Below are 22122 nucleotides of genomic sequence, written 5' to 3'. Positions count from 1 at the left end.
AATAAAACAATAAGGAATAAGTTAAAAATGAGTTTATTTTAAAAGAAAAAAGTTTAGGTCTAAAAAGAACAAAGTGCAAAATATAGTCTTTTATGAAAAAAAATAATAAATAAATAAAATAAATAAAATGAAGAAGACTTAATTTAGGTGTCGGTGATCTTGGGTCTGAAATAACAAGTAATAATATTAGGAAAAAATTAGATATTTTTTGAAAAAAAAAAAAGTTACAGGTTTATAGGTAAAAAAAATCAAAAGTTTTTTGTTCTTTTGGAAATAACCCATTAATTAATTACTTCAAAATCTCAAATGTTGGTGTAAATTTTGGTTAAATGAATCTTCTTCGTATACAAAAGAAGGGAAGGTAACCTAAGCATACCATATAATGGTCAAGCTCTTCCAATCACATATGATTCTTTTTTTATAAGTTGTCTCGTGTTACTTGTTTGTCATCTAAGTAACTTCCTATGACCTATTATCATAGGTTTACTTTTATTATCTTGCATCCTTTAAGAAACATTGTGGATTTTGGATTTATAGGTAGAAAAAAAAGAAGTCAAAGAAATCAAATGTATTAGGATTTTAAAACTTGTAACGTGCACTTTGAGGTGAAACAAATCAAACAAAGATTATATGGTTGTTATGGAGCACCTAACTAGTACGGAAAAGCCAGAGAAGGATGTAGGAGCCAATGTAAAGGACATAAATGGTGTGCTACAAACATGTAATTAATATAATTATTAGATAATCATCCAATTAATTATAAAGTGTCTACAAATATATTATGTTCTAGACATTCATGTTTATGGATTTTAAGAATGAATAACAAATATAGTTTTGTCGGTTACATTCTTAATATATATATATATATATATATATATATATATATATATATATATATATATATATATATAAACATAGTTAATGAGTTTTTAACTTCATGCGAATAACAATGCTTTGTTTGACAATTTACTTGATAAAATACATTAATGTAAAAATTCTCTTTACTCTACATTGTAACACCGTAAATTTTCAAATAAAATTTTCATTTAAAATCGCATAATTCTCATAACACATTTCACAAAAATCTCATTTATTTAATTTATAAATCGCAACTCCAAATTTATTTGATTCAAATCCAGGATCCTCGAACATAACTCTTTCACTGGTGTGTACAATCGAACCGGTGCCTTTCCGTGATCCTGAGAAAACCTGAAACACATAACACATAAATCGGTAAACACGAAGCTTAGTGAGTTCCCCAAAATACCACGCACAAAATAATTAGACACTCAAGGCTATAGCTCTGCAAGACCCTCTGGTCTATGTGTCTCAGTGGGACCCTCCAGTCCCACGGCTTGTTGGGCCCTCCGACCCGGTCTCTGTGAGGAGCCTCTGGTCTCACTGCTCGTTGGACCCTCCGGTCCGGTCTCAGTGAGGACCTTCCGGTCTCATGGCTCGTTGGACCCTCCGGTCCGATCTCGGTAACACATAACATAGCATATATATCACACAGACAAAATGCATAACTCAAGTAAGCACATAAGACCCTCTGGTCACACATAAATATCACTCAACATAAAATATAGTGAGAAGGCTCACCTCGACAGCAAGCAAGCCTCATCGCACTCGAATCTCGATGTAGCCACCGCCTAACACATAGGGTAGGTATCTCGATGTAACCTCGACAGCAAGCAAGCCTCCTCAAGTCAATAGTCCACGTTTGATCCGACTCGCCGAGTGCACCCTTGTGACTCGTCGAGTCCCATCATTGTCCACCTAAGTCTCGCGAAGGTTAAATCAGCTCGTCGAGTTGACTCCCAACTCGCCGAGTGAGCGCATGATCCAGCTCTATGGGACAAACCCTAATCAACTCGTCGAGTCGGCTCGTTGACTCGGCGAGTTCATTCAGACCCAAAGCTCATTCAGATGATTTAAAACAGATCTATCACTCCAAACACTAGATTTGTCCTCTCAAGGCTCAATAGTCACGTAAAGCTTCAATCTTTACGTTCATGCATGATGTTATTGCTCCAAAATGCTAATACATGCCCTTCATGAATGATTAAGCCCAAAAACCCTCATGTGGATGAATAAAGCTGGGACACCTAGACTCTAAGGACCTCACAAGGTCCAGATCTGAGGTCTAGACTTCTTAATAACTCATGCTACTCAAAAACCCAAACAAAAGATGGCAAAAGCCCTAAAACTCCATAGATATGAGATGTATCCAAAAAAGAAGAAAGGTAAAGACTTCTTACCTTCCTCAGGAGCTCTGGACAGGAAATCATTGGATCCAACAGCCTCACCTCCAGCTTCCTGCTTGATAACCTCCTCCTCTTCCTCAAATGATGTACAAGAACCACAATATGAGCTTCTCTCTCACTCTCTAGCTCCAATAGCAATTAGGGTTTGCTCTCAGGGGAAGGTATCCGCAAATGAGGCTATAAGTGCCTTTAAATAGGTCCCAAACTCGGGAAATTAGGGTTTCTTTGCCCAGCACCTACTCGGCAAGTCCCTCCTCTGACTCGTCGAGTCCACTCATTAAATCCACGCGAGCAATATCGACTCGACTCGGCGAGTTGGACCCTCAACTCGTCGAGTCTCTTCTTCAACCTTAAGATTAACATACACAATAATATCCCTGAAAATCCGGATGTTACAATTCTCCCCCACTTGAATTAGATTTCGCCCTCGAAATCGCTCCTTTACAACATATAGATCTAATCCAATAACTAAACAGCACCATTAAAAGGATCTCATAGCACACAACTATCTTCCTCTCTGGACACCTGAGTCCAAACAGGAACTCCTCCCTGGAAAAAGGGCAGACACATCTGCCACTACGCTACCCCTTCTGACTCTCCCGAATCCGGAAACTCTAGTGGCCTGTCACACAGCCAGACCGCCCTCTCAAGATGCTCCTCGAATAACAAACCCCGATAACTCACTGCCCCTCTGATTCTCTAGTTGGGACCGATAAAACAAGTCCATACCCAAAACTGGCTACCGATCACTCATCCTAAACATGATAACCAATCCAGATCATATACCAAGGAATGAAATGATCACATCACACCAGGGGCCCATCCACTGTACTGCAATCAAAACCCATCTAAATAACGAATCCTCAACGCCCTGACCTCAGACACAGAAAACGATCATGCTTGTTCTGAAGCGTCCTCCGACACCTAACAGCATAAACCTCAGCTCCCTTCTCAAACTGAGCACCGGGTCGTCTCTTGACCCCGCAGTTGAACCTCCAAAGGTTACCCACTACATGTCCCGAAATGTCTCACCGACTTCCTTTCATAACAAATATCTCGGCCCAGTGTGACACACACAAGTCACAGAGTTCACTTTATCCCAAGCGAATACTACAATCCCAACTGAAATCGTCTCACCCTCTACCTCTGTCGTCTACCACTCATTAGCTCCATACGTCTTGCGGTTCTTCCCATACAACGACCTGACCCACTCAGGTCTAAGACATCAGATGACACACAATACCCCTCAAAATGAAACTCATCTCTGAATTCGGGATCTCATTTGCCTATTCAATACACCACGAAAGCCAAACTCAAACTCGAGAGTATGGTCCGACACCGAATTGGAACCACTCGTCCTAATGAAGCACTTAACTCATGACCCATGACCCGCAACCCACGCGTACATCACTTTTCCAATTCCTTTTTGATGGCGATAACCACAACTTAACTCAGAATATAACGATTTCCGACAAATATGGAGACCTCAGTCTCGCCCTTGGTCTGACCACCAGGTCCCTGAAACTCAAAGAATAAGGCTAGCCAAGCCTAAAAACTCTTCTGCGTCATGCCCTGACTAGCGCATAATACGACTCCCCGTAGAATCATAACATTCCCCCTCACTAACCCGCGAAGGCTACGGCTCCCCGCAGGCCTACGACATTCTCTTACTGACTCATGAATGCTACGGCTCCCCGCAGTATCACAACACTTTCTTGCTGACTGGTGAACACTACGGCTCCCCGTAGTATCACAACACTTTCTTGCTGACTGGTGAACACTACGGATCCCCGCAGTATCACAACACTTTCTCGCTAACTGGTGAACACTACGGCTCCCCGCAGTATCACAACACCCTCTCGCTGACTAGTGAGTACTACGGCTCCCCGCAGTATCACAACACCCTCTCGCTGACTAGTGAGCACTACGGCTCCCCGCAGTATCGCAACACCCTCTCGCTGACTAGTGAGTACTACGGCTCCCCGCAGTATCACAACACCCTCTCGCTAACTAGTGAGTACTACGGCTCCCCGCAGTATCACAACAATCTCGTCCTCAGGTCATTACTTCACTGCGTTCACTAACTCACGCTTCGCGGCCCATCATAGGTAGGTACGCACACCCATCCTGGTTAAACATCACTACTCCTGACGACCACCGTCGGGACAAAACACTTTTTCTCGCTACAATTCACATTCTTAGATAACCCCGCTTGATGTCAATTAGCTGAAAGGGCTCCCACTGGAACCGTAGACACCTGATACGCCTCTCGCCATCTCATAACTCAAGTCCCAAAATAATCCGAAATTTATAACATCGTACTCGGATACCTCGGTATACCACCACAGAACCTCACGATGTCCTGCCTCATCCACTGATCTCCTACTTACGGCATCATACACAGATACATCAATGCATTCCTTCAAAATCTCAACACTAATCTTCATTCCACACAACACGTAACTCCGGAATATTCCAACTCTCAAATGAATCATGGAAGAATCGTCAACGACTCAGAACACGTTGACGAACATCCGAAACTCTCTCCTCTAACTCAAAATACCATGCACGAATACCTATACCGAACCAGAAATTCTCAACCGTCGAAGCTATCCTTACGAGCCACCACACGGACTTCGACCGACGGCCACTTGCCATGGAGACACTCATCCTTTCCTAAACACATACAACATGCATTACCTCACCCTGCACCTCGCCTTGACCACCAATAACCTTGGTCTCATGCTTCCGTACCGTAAGTCACTATATCCAGTCCTCTAACCATTCTTGGACAAATCTCTGGTACTCTCAATAAAATATCTGGTTCTCCCCCCACTCAGGGTTCGAACTATCACCATTTGGCACACCAACAATCTATTCTATAGGCTGCTTCACCAGGGACATCCCACTTACTCTTGGAAAGTACCATATAACACTCGGTGATCCTCCCGATAAAGACCAAGAAACTCCAAACATCTTGAATCTCAGATAAAATCCTCGAAAAACTTCCCAACGTGTTATCCAAAATCTCACACTGATACACTACCAGACATCTCAACTGTCCCATAGTAGCCATGACTCACAGTCTGAAAATAATAAACTATCACACTCCTCATCTTCGACTCCCCAACCAACGTCGCATCATGAGAATTATCATGAGAGCAGAGACCTCACCCCTAGACTCGATATCCATCATGGAAATGAGAGTCGCCGCCCCGAAATAGACCTCTTGATCACCCGACACTGCTGCCAACATATGCCCTAGTATACGTACTCAAATAGGGTATATCCTTGTCCTTGACCATCTCACTTCCCAATGATGACCCTCTCATGCTATAATATCACCTTGCGGCAGACATACTGCCCATATACTCTAGTGAAAGATCGCAACCACTGCTACCCCACCGGGTTTACCTCCAAGCTCGGAAACCGGAAACTCAATAGCTCTTCTGCTCCTCACAGGAAACGGAAATAGCACAACTCTGGTCACAGAAAGTGACATCTCCACTATCGCCCGATTGCTCAACTCAGACCGTAGTCCTCCATAAAGCACCATCTCTAGTCATCCCTGAGTCTGGCGACTCCAACTGACATCTTACCAAAAATTCTCTCGGAAACTAACTCGATTTCCCTCTCAAGGTATGCTCTATTGAAACTCGTTCAACATGGCCCTCTGGCCCCATACTCTTTCACATCCGATCTCAGACTAGCCAATCACAACGGAATAACTGGTAAAACTAGAAGCACTAATAGGCACGAGTCATGGTACTCGAACCATGTGGCCACCTCTCGATCTGCTACGAATCATGGTACCCGAACCATGTTATCTCCTCTTAATCTGCTACGAATCATGGTACCCGAACCATGTTTTCTCTTCTCAATCCGCTACTTAGAACTTCTGGAATTCTCCCTGTTTCAAGTACGGGTCCTCTGCTTTCAGTAGTATGGGCCCATACTACCTGCCACATCTACCCATACTTTCCACACGGATTGTCCTAGATTTCCTAAGTAACTGCTCAACCTTCTCGATCACCAATCCCGTTAAACCTGGTCGCTCCCCAGCGAATACTTTCTTCTATCAGCGCACTCAGCTGACTATGGTCACTCCCTAGGCTCTTCCTAGGTTCTCTCACCTTCTGCCATCAGCTGTTGAAGAACTCCTTATGATGCCATCCGTCTACCTCCTGAATATCGTCATATTCACTTATTAGTTGACTCCTATCATCAAGAGTTCCACAAAGCACGAAGCAAGCAGCATTCAGGCATCGAATAATATCTACCAACACGTAAAACCACTCTAGGTTATTAATCCACTTGCTCTACTCACACTCAAAAGGTATCACCGAACTCAAGTAACTCTACCCCACGCGGGTATCTGACTACTCTCTCAGTAGGCTACTCCAATGCTCATCTAGATATCTCTCCTAGATTACTCCACTACTCAAGCACCCTCTCTAGGTGATGTCTGCTAAATACTGATACTCAGCCCATACTCAAATCAAAACACATATAGCAGCAACTTCTAGGCTAAGGCATCACAAATCAGGCCACTCTAGTCCTAAAATATGAAATACCTAGCCTATTCTCTAGCATGCATCACTAATATCTCAATAATAACTCATAATACAAAATAAATAAGGGTATTTTGGGAAATCACCTTTCGGGCTCTGGCTGATTGTACACACTGCTCCAACTCGTTTTCTCTTAAACTCTTTCTCATTTTTAGAAAAATTATCTCTTTTGAAAATTTTTCTCAAATCCCCAGTTTGAGTCCAAACACACCTGGAGGTGCATCTGAATCCCTCAAACCAAGGCTCTGATACTAACTTGTAACACCGTAAATTTTCAAATAAAATTTTCATTTAAAATCGCATAATTCTCATAACACATTTCACAAAAATCTCATTTATTCAATTTATAAATCGCAACTCCAAAATTATTTGATTCAAATCTAGGATCCTCGAACATAACTCTTTCATTGGTGTGTACAATCGAGCCGGTGCCTTCCCGTGATCCTGAGAAAACCTGAAATACATAACACATAACACAGTAAGCACGAAGCTTCGTGAGTTCTCCAAAATACCACGCACAAAATCTATAGCCACTCGGGGCTATAGCTCTGCAAGACCCTCTGGTCTATTTGTCTTAGTGGGACCCTCCAGTCCCACGGCTCGTTGGGCCCTCCGGCCCGGTCTCTGTGAGGACCCTTTGGACTCACTGCTCGTTGGACCCTCCGGTCCGGTCTCAGTGAGGACCTTCCGGTCTAATGGCTCGTTGGACCCTCCGGTCCGATCTCGGTAACACATAACATAGCATATGTATCACACAGACAAAATGCATAACTCAAGTAAGCACATAAGACCCTCTGGTCACACATAAATATCACTCAAGGTAAAGTATAGTGAGAAGACTCACCTCGACAGCAAGCAAGCCTCCTCGCACTCGAATCTTGATGTAGCCACCGCCTAACACATAGGGTAGTTATCTCAATAAATACTCGATTCTCGACTCTAAATAATCAACGCTACTCCTCTCTTTCCAACTCACGAATTGGGTAAAAGACCATTTTTTCCACCTAAGTCTCGCGAAGGTTGACTCAGCTCGTCGAGTTGACTCCCAACTCGCCGAGTGATAGCATGATCTAGCTCTACGGGACAAACCCTAATCAACTCGTCGAGTCAGCTCATTGACTCGGCGAGTTTATTCAGACCCAAAGCTCATTCAGACGATTTAAAACAGATCTATCACTCCAAACACTACATATGTCCTCTCAAGGCTCAATCGTCACGTAAAGCTTCAATCTTTACGTTCATGCATGATGTTATTGCTCCAAAATGCTAATACATGCCCTTCATAATGATTAAGCCAAAAACCCTCATGTGGATGAATAAAGCTGGGACACCTAGACTCTAAGGACCTCACAAGGTCCAGATCTGAGGTCTAAACTTCTTAATAACTCATACTACTCAAAAACCCAAACAAAAGATGGCAAAAAGCCCTAAAACTCCATAGATTTGAGATCTATCCAAAATAAGAAGAAAGGTAAAGACTTCTTACCTTCCTCAGGAGCTCTGGACAGGAAATCATTGGATCCAACAGCCTCACCTCCAGCGTCCTGCTTGATAACCTCCTCCTCTTCCTCAAATGATGTACAAGAACCACAATATGAGCTTCTCTCTCACTCTCTAGCTCTAATAGCAATTAGGGTTTGCTCTCAGGAGAAGGTAGCCGCAAATGAGGCTATAAGTGCCTTTAAATAGGTCCCAAACCCGGGAAATTAGGGTTTCTCTGCCCAGCACCTACTCGGTGAGTCCCTCCTCTGACTCGTCGAGTCCACTCATTAAATCCATGCGAGCAATCTCGACTCGACTCGGCGAGTTGGACCCTCAACTCGTCGAGTCTCTTCTTCAACCTCAAGATTAACATACACAATAATATCCCTGAAAAATTCGGATGTTACATACATATTACATCAAGAGTACATTAGTTTCATTATTTGATATTTTGCATGGGTTTCTCACAGGTGTTTAATTATGGGTATCACTTAATAAAGAACATCATTTGTAATTATTCTAATTTGTTGTTTGATTTACAATGACAATTAATCCAAAGATACTATAAAGTCAATAACGTTATCCAAAACAATATTCAAGATATTTTTCAAATTCTTGTGTACAACACATTATGACGCTCAATAAGAGCTTAATTCTCTAATTTTTTTTCAATGAAATGTCTTTTTTTAAAATGTGTACATAAAAACTTTTGACGTGCACGTATGCAGATAAAGATTTGCATATATGCACATTTTGAAATATTTTTTTTTTCAAAAATTGGTTAAAATTCGACGACTATAGTTTCGCAAAGTTTGTTTTGAAAGAAAAAATCATACAAAAAATCACCTTTCAAATGATCCTAACTAACTAACTATATATATATATATATATATATATATATATATATATATATATATATATATATATATATATATATATATAGAGAGAGAGAGAGAGAGAGAGACAGAGAGAGAGAGGTAAGTTAAATTGAGAACAGTTAAAAGGTTGAGAACATGAGAACAAATCACAACCCTTTAAATTTTCAAATCAATGGCAAAAAACGTCAATCTATTGAAATAATGTGTTAGAAATATAAATTGAAAATATATGTTAGGGGTGTTAACACAGGGGATTACAATTTTGTTGATTCCTAAATATTAGCTTCTTACGTTTCATTCCTGCTTCAACCCATCAAGACCTAATATTCACCATGCGCGACCAAAACCAGCACTATACCCCACGAACATCGGAAGTGTTTTCGAATTAATTCGAGTGGAGAAATATCGAGAGCGAATGAAATTGATCTATTAAGTCGTCAAATCTCCTCCAAAAAATAGGTGTGTTTTCTACCCTGTAGATCTAAAAAACCTTAGGCGGACATTGTAACGCCCGTAGATCCGGGCTAGTCAATTTAGAGATAATAGGGGTCGAAAATGACTTTTCGACAAAAGATTGTTTAGAATAAATAATCTTAAGCAAATTGTAGAATATGTCTCAAGGGTTCCGTACATATAAAGAACGCCGAAATCCGAGTTATAACGAAGAAGTTATGGCCCGTCGAAGTTTTTCGGCAAAACCGGCACGGCACCGGGAGACGCAAATAGTGAATTTTTGATAAAGGACTTTTTAGCCTTAGTGATCTAAACAAAAGTTGTAGTATACGTTAAACCAAGAACATACAAAAAAAGAACGCCCAAATCTGACTTCGTATGAGGAAGTTATGAATTTTCTAAGATTTGGCATAGCAGTGCACGACCCGAAACTCGAATTTTAGTTCGAGCGGTTTTTGGCTTACGCGACCTAAATGAGAGTTGAAGATCTCATTAATAGGAACTCAACGATAAAAAGACAGACGAAAACGGAGTCCGTATGAAGGAGTTACGAATTCTTCGCGGTCATTTAACAGTCTAATCTCCTACTGTTAAATTTAAGATCGGTCGAGAACTAGCCAACGGAGTGTAAATGAAAGTTGTAGATCTTGATTTTACCTACGCGTGGAAAAAAAGAATGTCGAAATCGGAGCTCGTATGCGAGAGTTATGATTTTTCTAAGTCGGGAGGCTGCTGTGCGAAATCGGGTGACGTGGCGAAATCCTGGCCGTTGCTTCCTCCCCAAGGCTAGCAACCAGATGGTGACACCTGGCCATGAAACTCGACGATTTGGAGATCAACTTGATGAGTTTTGGTGATTTCCAGCCTATAAAAGGGGTGTCGGGGCACCCTCATTTCTTACACCTTCCAACTTCACTTTCTCTCTCTACTTTATCTCTCTAGCCTCCCTTAAGCCCCCTAAAGTCTAGGTAAACCCCCTAGCACCCGAAGGAAGCCCCGAGGCTCCCGAAGTCCCGAGAAAAGAGCCTTTCGGCTCGGAAATGCTGCTCCAGCGAAGCCCGATTTTGAGAAAAAAACCCGCTGTAAGTGAGCTACGCCTAACCTATCTTTAGTATAGCTTATGTTTTAATATAGTAATGTTATTAGGACCTTATAATAAGTACTTGGGCTATTATTATGAATTATATTGAGTGTTATTTAACGCTTATATAATAATAATAATAGCTAGACTATTAATTAGTCGCGGTTAACGTTAGACTAAACCCTAGTGGTATTGATACTAGGTTTTGTCGAGGGAAATTGTTTTAAGAAGTAACGAAGCGCTGTTCGAGTGCAGAGACACCACCTTCCAGGTGAGTGCATAGTTTCTTTCATCTTACACATATATATGAAGTATTTCAAATAACTTACGTGCTATGTGTGCATATTATTTGTATATTTGCTGTCTATGCTAGATGAACGATTTTATAACACGTTTTAAATGATTTAAACTGTATATGTATTTTATATCTACGAAAATGTTGGGGTAAAACATGGGTAGATGTAATAGATGAAATATGAGTTGGATACTCCTTAGGAATGAATGGACGAGAAATAGCTGATTCTTAGGGTAGATCCTTAAGAATAAAGAAGATAATGGGGATGGGTAATTGGGTTGATTGCTTGATTGTTTAAACATAATAATTATATTATTGTAGGTTGAAAACCCTATGTACTCACCAGGTTTCCCAACCTGACCCACTCAGTTTAGGTTCAGTTTATTTGTATCACAGGTGTCGATATGAAGTTACATTACACTGAGAGATTAAGAAGATATAAATCACTAGTGTAAATGAATGTAAGTTCTGTTTATGCTTATGTTTCTGTATTGACCATGACATCCCAAATGTTTTAAAATGAATAAAAATACTTTTCTTCGGAAATGCTTTGATAACGTATTTATCATGTTTTACTGGGAACAAATTCCGCAACATTTTTATTAAAAAAGGTACTCTGATTTTTATAAAGCATAAACAAAATCGGTCTTTTCTGGCCGTGAAAATGGGGATGTCACAGACATCGAAATTAACACCACAGCCAAACACCAACACCATGTTCAGTTTCTTACTATTCAATTTCTTTTTAGAATTCATCTCACACACACTTGGAAGCTCTCCCCTTTTCATCATTTATCTCGGAGAGGGCAAACCATATTCAACGTTTACACCCCAACCCTTTAATTGGGATGATCAAGATGATGAGATTTGCAAAAAATGATGAGTTCCTTTAGTAGATCACATATCACGTTTGGTTTGACTAGTGCTTTTAATATCTAGGTATTGTTTATGTTTTTTTTTGTTACTTTTGAAGTGGATTCATTATTTATGCATACTGTTTGACTATTTTGAGGTGTGATTTAAGTTTTTCAGCACATCGGAGTTTTCATATGGAAATTATGGGTTTTATATCTAGATTCTTGAACAATATGATTTAGGGTATTTTCTTCTAAGGATTTGCATATCTATGATGCTTGTGTCGACACTTTGAGTGAATTTGTTCACATTTTTTCTTAACATTTTTATTAATCATAAACTAACAAATAACTCTTCCTCTCCATCTATGTTCGTTGATAAATATATGGACAGTTGTATGATATTCACTTGTATTAATTGGTAATTATATGTGTAATTCATTAACGATTATATGACACTTGCATGGGGTTGAGCCACAATAAGAAATTGGACAGATCTATCCTTTGTGTGCATATTTATTTGATTACGAATATGAGAATTTTCCTTGTCAAGTTTTGATCTCTAATAGGAAAATCTAATCTCTTTCTTCCCTTTTCCTTTTAAAATTTTATTAAACTTTTTATTGTATTTACATGTTATTTTCATTTTGTATAGATTCATTAAAGAAATGAGGGATGCTAAGATTCTTTTAGGTATCAATGATGCTAGTTACAAAAGTAAGTGAATTTCAGCAACAAAAAGAATTTTTGTCAAAGCGGCTCATTACAAGTCAAACGATTCCAGGCTGCAATACATTGTGCTTTAATCATTTATGATTAAAATTATACTGTAATTTTTTACATTGTGTTATATTCATTTATAATTATAACTGTAGTTGATTCTTTTAATAATACATTGTCCTTTTAATCATTTATGATAGAATGTATTGTATTTTTTCTATCTATATATTGTGTTTTTTATGCTTACAAATGCATTGAATTTTTTATCTTTATGTTATGCTCAATTCATTTTATAGTTACAAATGTATGCATATATAATTACAAGTGTATTTGGAATATTCATCTAAAAAACAAAGTTAAAAAACTAATTTAACAAAATTATGAAATTAAATTATAGTTTATTCATTTATGAATGTAATTGTTAAGAATTAAGTCATAGAAAAAAAAAGTCGTTATCTCATTTTGAAAGAAAATTTGATAAAAATCAATTAAATTTTCTATTAACAAAAATAACGAAAAAAAATCCATTAGGTTTTTTAAGGCAACTACTAGAGTTTAGGAGATTATCATTTAATTTTAATATGTTACAAATTAATTAAAATGCAAAATTACTAATTGATCCTAATGCAATGATTGGTCAAGAAATGTTCTCGTGTTCTCAACCTTTTTTCATTCTCAATATAACCTCTCCCTATATATATATATATATATATATATATATATATATATATATATATATATATATATATATATATATATATATATATATATATATAGAGAGAGAGAGAGAGAGAGAGAGAGAGAGATGTTTAGAATAAAAACAGTAAATAGTCTAAACACGTAAAAACACTACTTTTATGTTATTCTTGTACAATGAACTTCGTATCCATAACTTTATATCATTATTCAGCAATGAATAAATGAATAAGCAATAAATGAATAAGCACACTTTAAAACTAATATTAAAATTTACTACAATAATACACATATACAAAATTTATAATAGAATAATAACATTCTAATGAATTTATGAATAATCAAACATTAATATTCACATTAGAATTATTTGAAGAATACATATATACAACATTCATTGCAAAATAATAATTAAAACATAGAGTTTTTCTGTTTTCACACTATTTAGTCTATTTTATTTAAACTAAGTTATATATATATATATATATATATATATATATATATATATATATATATATATATATATATATATATATCACATTAATGTTAAGTCAAAAAAGTTGGTATCAAACGACAACCACTAACATGAATGAAATCTTTTTACTTTATTTTTAGTATAATTGGTAAAATTACAAATTATGTGAACTAGACTAAAAGTTTTTAATTTTACCTAATTAACATACCGATTCAACGAACTTTAATGATAAAATCTATCTTGTCAACCAAACTTGTTGTTTTAGTGTTGAAGATTTCAATTTTAGCAATTGAATTCATTATACAATGTTACTGATGAAATCAAAAATATAGGACAAATGAAGTTTTAACACCTTAATATTAGAATAAATATTTGCACACATTATGCTAACTTTTATAGAGATACACTTGTGACTCCTAAACTAAATTTATTTCGTGAAGTACATAAGTAATTATGGATTAAAAAAATAACTGAGTACAAGATCAAGTTAGAAAAAAGAATAAAAAATTGCTAATTATTCATGTCATAGAAAAGATTTTAATAATTAAATAATAAAATTTAATATTTTATTTATATTTTAAATATTACAATATTTATAATTACCCTTTTTACAATATATTAAATTCATTGGTATTATTCACTTATGGATATGCTTACATATGTTTATTTATTATTTTTTTTGTGTTAAATGGATCCTCACGCCAATTACATTTTGTAGTTACATACTTCAATACGTAAACATATATACGCAACAAACATTGCAAAAAATTCGTTGTAATATATTATTAAAATTATTATGGATATACTCAAATTTATATATGAATTAAGAGTAATTTCTATAGAAGACCTTATATTTGGACTTCTTTTACTTTTTGGTCCTTAAACATTTTTTCTGTCAAAAACGAGCTTATATTTTCCAATTATTTGCCAGTTAAAAAGGTTAGGAAAAGCTAAATTATGTTTTTTTTGTATAATAAAGGACACTATATTTTTCTTTTTTTTACACGTAAAACCTTTTTTTTTTCAAAATAAAACCAATTTAAAATTATTCGTTGTTAACTCATTGGTTGAGTCGGTTATCCTCTGTCACATGGCTAAATGTACAAAACCGCTTTATATCCGGAGCCGATATTGAGGGATTCCCAGATATAAATCGTATAGCCAGGGGTATTCGAAACCATATGTCAGAAAATTTGGATATTCAAAATTTTCTGGTAGTGGATTCTTGTATCCCGAAAAACGAGTTTCCAGATAGTGGAATCTTATATCCGAAAATTCAGATATCCAAAATTTTCGGATATTGGATTCTTTTACCCGGAATATCTAGAAATTTACAAAATCTTTTCCATATCAGAATCCGAAAATCCGGATATCCAAATTACGGATATCCGAATTTTCAGATAATTTAAAATCAGATATTAAATTTTTTGGATCCGGTTTATTGATTCGGGTATTTATGAACACCCCTACGCATAATTATCAAAAAATAGGTTCTGGATTTTATTAAAATATCTATTTAATGTTTCTATAAATATGGTTTCTAATTTGAAAGCGAAACTCATCTCGACACCCATTTCACTTTAAATGTCCAAGGTCCGATTTTCGGCTCAGAAAATACTATTATTTTTGCATTAAACCTGGTCATGAAGAAGAATTCACACGTTTTCAACTTGATTTTTGTAAAACAATTCATGCTTATTAAACATGTCTTTAAGAAAGAATTTATGCACATTACACCCAGTTAGGTTACAAATAAGTTTTTTTTTCCACTAAACATTTTTGTATTATCATATTTTTTGTTCACTATTTTTTTAAGATAGAAAACATGCCAATAAAAGACAATAATAAGTCTATAATAAAGTGATAAAATAACTTACAAATTTTATGCCTACATATGAAACATGTCTATTAATATATAAAGTTTTGTTAAATATGTATAAACAATATTTTATTACATAAATTACTATTTACATCACATATTTTTGTTTTATTTGTATGTTTATTTAAAACCGTTTTTTTCGTATTTTAAACTATAACTTAACCGAAAACAAAATTTAACATAAAAACTGAAGAACTGTAACCGAATTTAACATAAAAACTGAAGAACTGTAACCAGTATAGACATAATCATTTTTGGTTTAAACTGATTTGAAAAAGAAAACTAAAACTGGTTGAAAATCGGTATATGGTGCACCTTTAGCGTTTGTACAGACGGTAACCGACTCAATTAATAAAACAATCATGAATAACTTAAAATTAAGTTTGATTTAAAAGAAAAAATTTAGTTCTAAAAAGAAAATTTGCAAAATATAGCCTTTTATGAAACAAAAAAAAACTCAATTTATGTGTTGGTAAATTGTTGGGGCCAGAAATAACAACTAACACGAAACATTTGGGTCTTCTTCGAACAAAAAAAAAGTTCTAGGTCTCAAAAGAATAAAAATCAAAAGATTATTTTTCGTAATAACACATTAATTAATTACTTCATAATTCCAACTCTTGGTATAAATTGTAGCCAAATGAATCTTCTTCATACACAAAACAAGGAAAGGTATCCTAAGCACTCCACACAATGGTCAAGCTCTTCAAATCACATATATTTCTTTTTTGTATAAGCTTTCTCATGTTGCTTGTGTGTTATCAATGTAACTTTCTATCATCTATTATCATATGCTTACATTTTTTATCTTTCATACTTATAGAAATATTATGGATTTTGGATTTATAGGTACCAAAAATGAAGTCAAAGACATCAAAAGTATTGGGATTTTAGAACCCCCAACGTGCACTTTGATATGTAAGAAGCGCCAACCAAATTTATTTTGTTGTTGTGGAACGAAAAACGTTTGTGGCAAAACCAGAGCAGGTTGTAGGAGCCACTGTAAAGGAGATAAATGTTGTGCCACAAAATAGTAATTAACATAATTATTGGATAATCATCCAATAAATTATAAAGTTTCTATATTCTACAATATATTGTTTCCAGGATGATCATGTTTATGGATTTTAAGATTGAATAATAAATATAGTTTCATTGGGTATATTCTTAACATATATATATATATATATATATATATATATATATATATATATATATATATATATATATATATAAGGAAGAGTTATTTGGAAAACAAAAAAACCCTAAAAAAACTCTAAAAATCATAAAAATGCATAAAAAAATACTTAGAGATCACAAAACTTTTTTTTGAATTTTTTTATGAAAAAATCGCAACTTTTTAAAAACTTTTGACGTGCACGTATGCAAATAAAGATTTGCATATATGCACATTTTGAAATATTTTTTTTTTTCAAAAATTGGTTAAAATTCGACGACTATAGTTTCGCAAAGTTTGTTTTGACAGAAAAAATCATACAAAAAATCACCTTTCAAATGATCCTAACTAACTAACTAACTATATATATATATATATATATATATATATATATATAGAGAGAGAGAGAGAGAGAGGTAAGTTAAATTGAGAACAGTTAAAAGGTTGAGAACATGAGAACAAATCACAACCCTTTAAATTTTCAAATCAATGGCAAAAAACGTCAATCTATTGAAATAATGTGTTAGAAATATAAATTGAAAATATATGTTAGGGGTGTTAATACATGGGATTACAATTTTGTTGATTCCTAAATATTAGCTTCTTACGTTTCATTCCTGCTTCAACCCATCAAGACCTAATATTCACCATGCGCGACCAAAACCAGCACTATACCCCACGAACATCGGAAGTGTTTTCGAATTAATTCGAGTGGAGAAATATCGAGAGCGAATGAAATTGATCTAGTAAGCCGTCAAATCTCCTCCAAACAATAGGTGTGTTTTCTACCCTGTAGATCTAAAAAACCTTAGGCGGACATTGTAACGCCCGTAGATCCGGGCTAGTCAATTTAGAGATAATAGGGGTCGAAAATGACTTTTCGACAAAAGATTGTTTAGAATAAATAATTTTAAGCAAATTGTAGAATATGTCTCAAGGGTTCCGTACATATAAAGAACGCCGAAATCCGAGTTATAACGAAGAAGTTATGGCCCGTCGAAGTTTTTCGGCAAAACCGGCACGGCACCGGGAGACGCAAATAGTGAATTTTTGATAAAGGACTTTTTAGCCTTAGTTTACTAAACAAAAGTTGTAGTATACGTTAAACCAAGAACATACAAAAAAAAGAACGTCCAAATCTGACTTCGTATGAGGAAGTTATGAATTTTCTAAGATTTGGCATAGCAGTGCACGACCCGAAACTCGAATTTTAGTTCGAGCGGTTTTTGGCTTACGCGACCTAAATGAGAGTTGAATATCTCATTAATAGGAACTCAACGATAAAAAGACAGACGAAAACGGAGTCCGTATGAAGGAGTTACGAATTCTTCGCGGTCATTTAACAGTCTAATCTCCTACTGTTAAATTTAAGATCGGTCGAGAACTAGCCAACGGAGTGTAAATGAAAGTTGTAGATCTTGATTTTACCTACGCGTGGAAAAAAAGAACGTCGAAATCGGAGCTTGTATGCGAGAGTTATGATTTTTCTAAGTCGGGAGGCTGCTGTGCGAAATCGGGTGACGTGGCGAAATCTTGGCCGTTGCTTCCTCCCCAAGGCTAGCAACCAGATGGTGACACCTGGCCATGAAACTCGACGATTTGGAGATCAACTTGATGAGTTTTGGTGATTTCCAGCCTATAAAAGGGGTGTCGGGGCACCCTCATTTCTTACACCTTCCAACTTCACTTTTTCTCTCTACTTTATCTCTCTAGCCTCCCTTAAGCCCCCTAAAGTCTAGGTAAACCCCCTAGCACCCGAAGGAAGCCCCGAGGCTCCCGAAGTCCCGAGAAAAGAGCCTTTCGGCTCGGAAATGCTGCTCCAGCGAAGCCCGATTTTGAGAAAAAAACCCGCTGTAAGTGAGCTACGCCTAACCTATCTTTAGTATAGCTTATGTTTTAATATAGTAATGTTATTAGGACCTTATAATAAGTACTTGGGCTATTATTATGAATTATATTGAGTGTTATTTAACGCTTATATAATAATAATAATAGCTAGACTATTAATTAGTCGCGGTTAACGTTAGACTAAACCCTAGTGGTATTGATACTAGGTTTTGTCGAGGGAAATTGTTTTAAGAAGTAACGAAGCGCTGTTCGAGTGCAGAGAGACCACCTTCCAGGTGAGTGCATAGTTTCTTTCATCTTACACATATATATGAAGTATTTTAAATAAATTACGTGCTATGTGTGCATATTATCTGTATATTTGTTGTCTATGCTAGATGAATGATTTTATAACACGTTTTAAATGATTTAAACTGTATATGTATTTTATATCTACGAAAATGTTGGGGTAAAACATGGGTAGATGTAATAGATGAAATATGAGTTGGATGATGAGGTGAAAGGTGAAATAGACCATGAGGTGAGGGTGAGAGGTGGACGATGTGAGAAGCCTTGTACCCAAATGTTGGCCCCGTCATCTAGCAGAGTATAGATGACAACCACGGACTATTCTAGACAGTGCAGTGGAACACTAGCAGGCTCGCAACCTGTAGGTGTTGTGAACGATGTGTTCACCGGTGTACTCTAAAAACCCATTGACATGTATTGCGAGTGGATTCTCGGAAACGATACTGTCTATAAACGAGATAACCCTGGCAGTTGCGCCTAAAGGACAATACCGACAGATGCGCCTCGTAGAGAATGTCACAATTTTGGCAGCTGCGCCTAAGTGACAGAACTAGCAGCTGTGTTTGACAGATGTGTCATTGACAATGATGGAATTCGTACCTATTCCTTAGGATACTCCTTAGGAATGAATGGACGAGAAATAGCTGATTCTTAGGGTAGATCCTTAAGACTAAAGAAGATAATGGGGATGGGTAATTGGGTTGATTGCTTGATTGTTTAAACATAATAATTATATTATTGTAGGTTGAAAACCCTATGTACTCACCAGGTTTCCCAACCTGACCCACTCAGTTTAGGGTCAGTTTATTTGTATCACAGATGTCGATATGAAGTTACATTACACTGAGAGATTAAGAAGATATAAATCACTAGTGTAAATGAATGTAAGTTCTGTTTATGCTTATGTTTCTGTATTGACCATGACATCCCAAATGTTTTAAAATGAATAAAAATACTTTTATTCGGAAATGCTTTGATAACATATTTATCATGTTTTACTGGGAACAAATTCCGCAACATTTTTATTAAAAGAGGTAATCTGATTTTTATAAAGCATAAACAAAATCGGTCTTTTCTGGCCGTGAAAATGGGGATGTCACAGACATCGAAATTAACACCACAGCCAAACACCAACACCATGTTCAGTTTCTTACTATTCAATTTCTTTTTAGAATTCATCTCACACACACTTGGAAGCTCTCCCCTTTTCATCATTTATCTCGGAGAGGACAAACCATATTCAACGTTTACACCCCAACCCTTTAATTGGGATGATCAAGATGATGAGATTTGCAAAAAATGATGAGTTCCTTTAGTATATCACATATCACGTTTGGTTTGACTAGTGCTTTTAATATCTAGGTATTGTTTATGTTTTTTTTGTTACTTTTGAAGTGGATTCATTATTTATGCATACTGTTTGACTATTTTGAGGTGTGATTTAAGTTTTTCAGCACATCGGAGTTTTCATATGGAAATTATGGGTTTTATATCTAGATTCTTGAACAATATGATTTAGGGTATTTTCTTCTAAGGATTTGCATATCTATGATGCTTGTGTCGACACTTTGAGTGAATTTGTTCACATTTTTTCTTAACATTTTTATTAATCATAAACTAACAAATAACTCTTCCTCTCCATCTATGTTCGTTGATAAATATATGGACAGTTGTATGATATTCACTTGTATTAATTGGTAATTATATGTGTAATTCATTAACGATTATATGACACTTGCATGGGGTTGAGCCACAATAAGAAATTGGACAGATCTATCCTTTGTGTGCATATTTATTTGATTACGAATATGAGAATTTTCCTTGTCAAGTTTTGATTTCTAATAGGAAAATCTAATCTCTTTCTTCCCTTTTCCTTTTAAAATTTTATTAAACTTTTTATTGTATTTACATGTTATTTTCATTTTGTATAGATTCATTAAAGAAATGAGGGATGCTAAGATTCTTTTAGGTATCAATGATGCTAGTTACAAAAGTAAGTGAATTTCAGCAACAAAAAGAATTTTTGTCAAAGCGGCTCATTACAAGTCAAACGATTCCAGGCTGCAATACATTGTGCTTTAATCATTTATGATTAAAATTATACTGTAATTTTTTACATTGTGTTATATTCATTTATAATTATAACTGTAGTTGATTCTTTTAATAATACATTGTCCTTTTAATCATTTATGATAGAATGTATTGTATTTTTTTTTATCTATATATTGTGTTTTACTCATTTATGCTTACAAATGCATTGAATTTTTTATCTTTATGTTATGCTCAATTCATTTTATAGTTACAAATGTATGCATATATAATTACAAGTGTATTTGGAATTTTCATCTAAAAAACAAAGTTAAAAAACTAATTTAACAAAATTATGAAATTAAATTATAGTTTATTCATTTATGAATGTAATTGTTAAGAATTAAGTCATAGAAAAAAAAAAAGTCGTTATCTCATTTTGAAAGAAAATTTGATAAAAATCAATTAAATTTTCTATTAACAAAAATAACGAAAAAAAAATCCATTAGGTTTTTTAAGGCAACTACTAGAGTTTAGGAGATTATCATTTAATTTTAATATGTTACAAATTAATTAAAATGCAAAATTACTAATTGATCCTAATGCAATGATTGGTCAAGAAATGTTCTCGTGTTCTCAACCTTTTTTCATTCTCAATATAACCTCTCCCTATATATATATATATATATATATATATATATATATATATATATATATATATATATATATATATAGACACACACACACACACACACATATATATACATATATATATATATATATATATAGAGAGAGAGAGAGATGTTTAGAATAAAAACAGTAAATAGTCTAAACACGTAAAAACACTACTTTTATGTTATTCTTGTACAATGAACTTCGTATCCATAACTTTATATCATTATTCAGCAATGAATAAATGAATAAGCAATAAATGAATAAGCACACTTTAAAACTAATATTAAAATTTACTACAATAATACACATATACAAAATTTATAATAGAATAATAAAATTTATGAATAATCAAACATTAATATTCACATTAGAATTATTTGAAGAATACATATATACAACATTCATTGCAAAATAATAATAAAAACATAGAGTTTTTCTGTTTTCACACTATTTAGTCT

General features: G+C 35.2%; 1 long non-coding RNA gene across 1 annotated transcript; it reads left to right on the top strand.

The window, feature by feature from the left end:
- Positions 1–16303: 16303 nt before the first annotated feature.
- LOC145107075 (uncharacterized) lies at positions 16304–16810 on the top strand. The gene is made up of 2 exons (XR_013707726.1): positions 16304–16414; positions 16498–16810. It is a non-coding gene; the product is annotated as an uncharacterized LOC145107075 (long non-coding RNA).
- Positions 16811–22122: the final 5312 nt, after the last annotated feature.

Source organism: Lactuca virosa, chromosome 1 (genome assembly GCF_052849685.1).
Source record: "Lactuca virosa cultivar CGN04683 chromosome 1, Lactuca_virosa_CGN04683_v6, whole genome shotgun sequence".
NCBI classification, from domain to species: Eukaryota; Viridiplantae; Streptophyta; class Magnoliopsida; order Asterales; family Asteraceae; genus Lactuca; species Lactuca virosa.
This window is presented reverse-complemented; position numbering and strand designations above follow the sequence as displayed.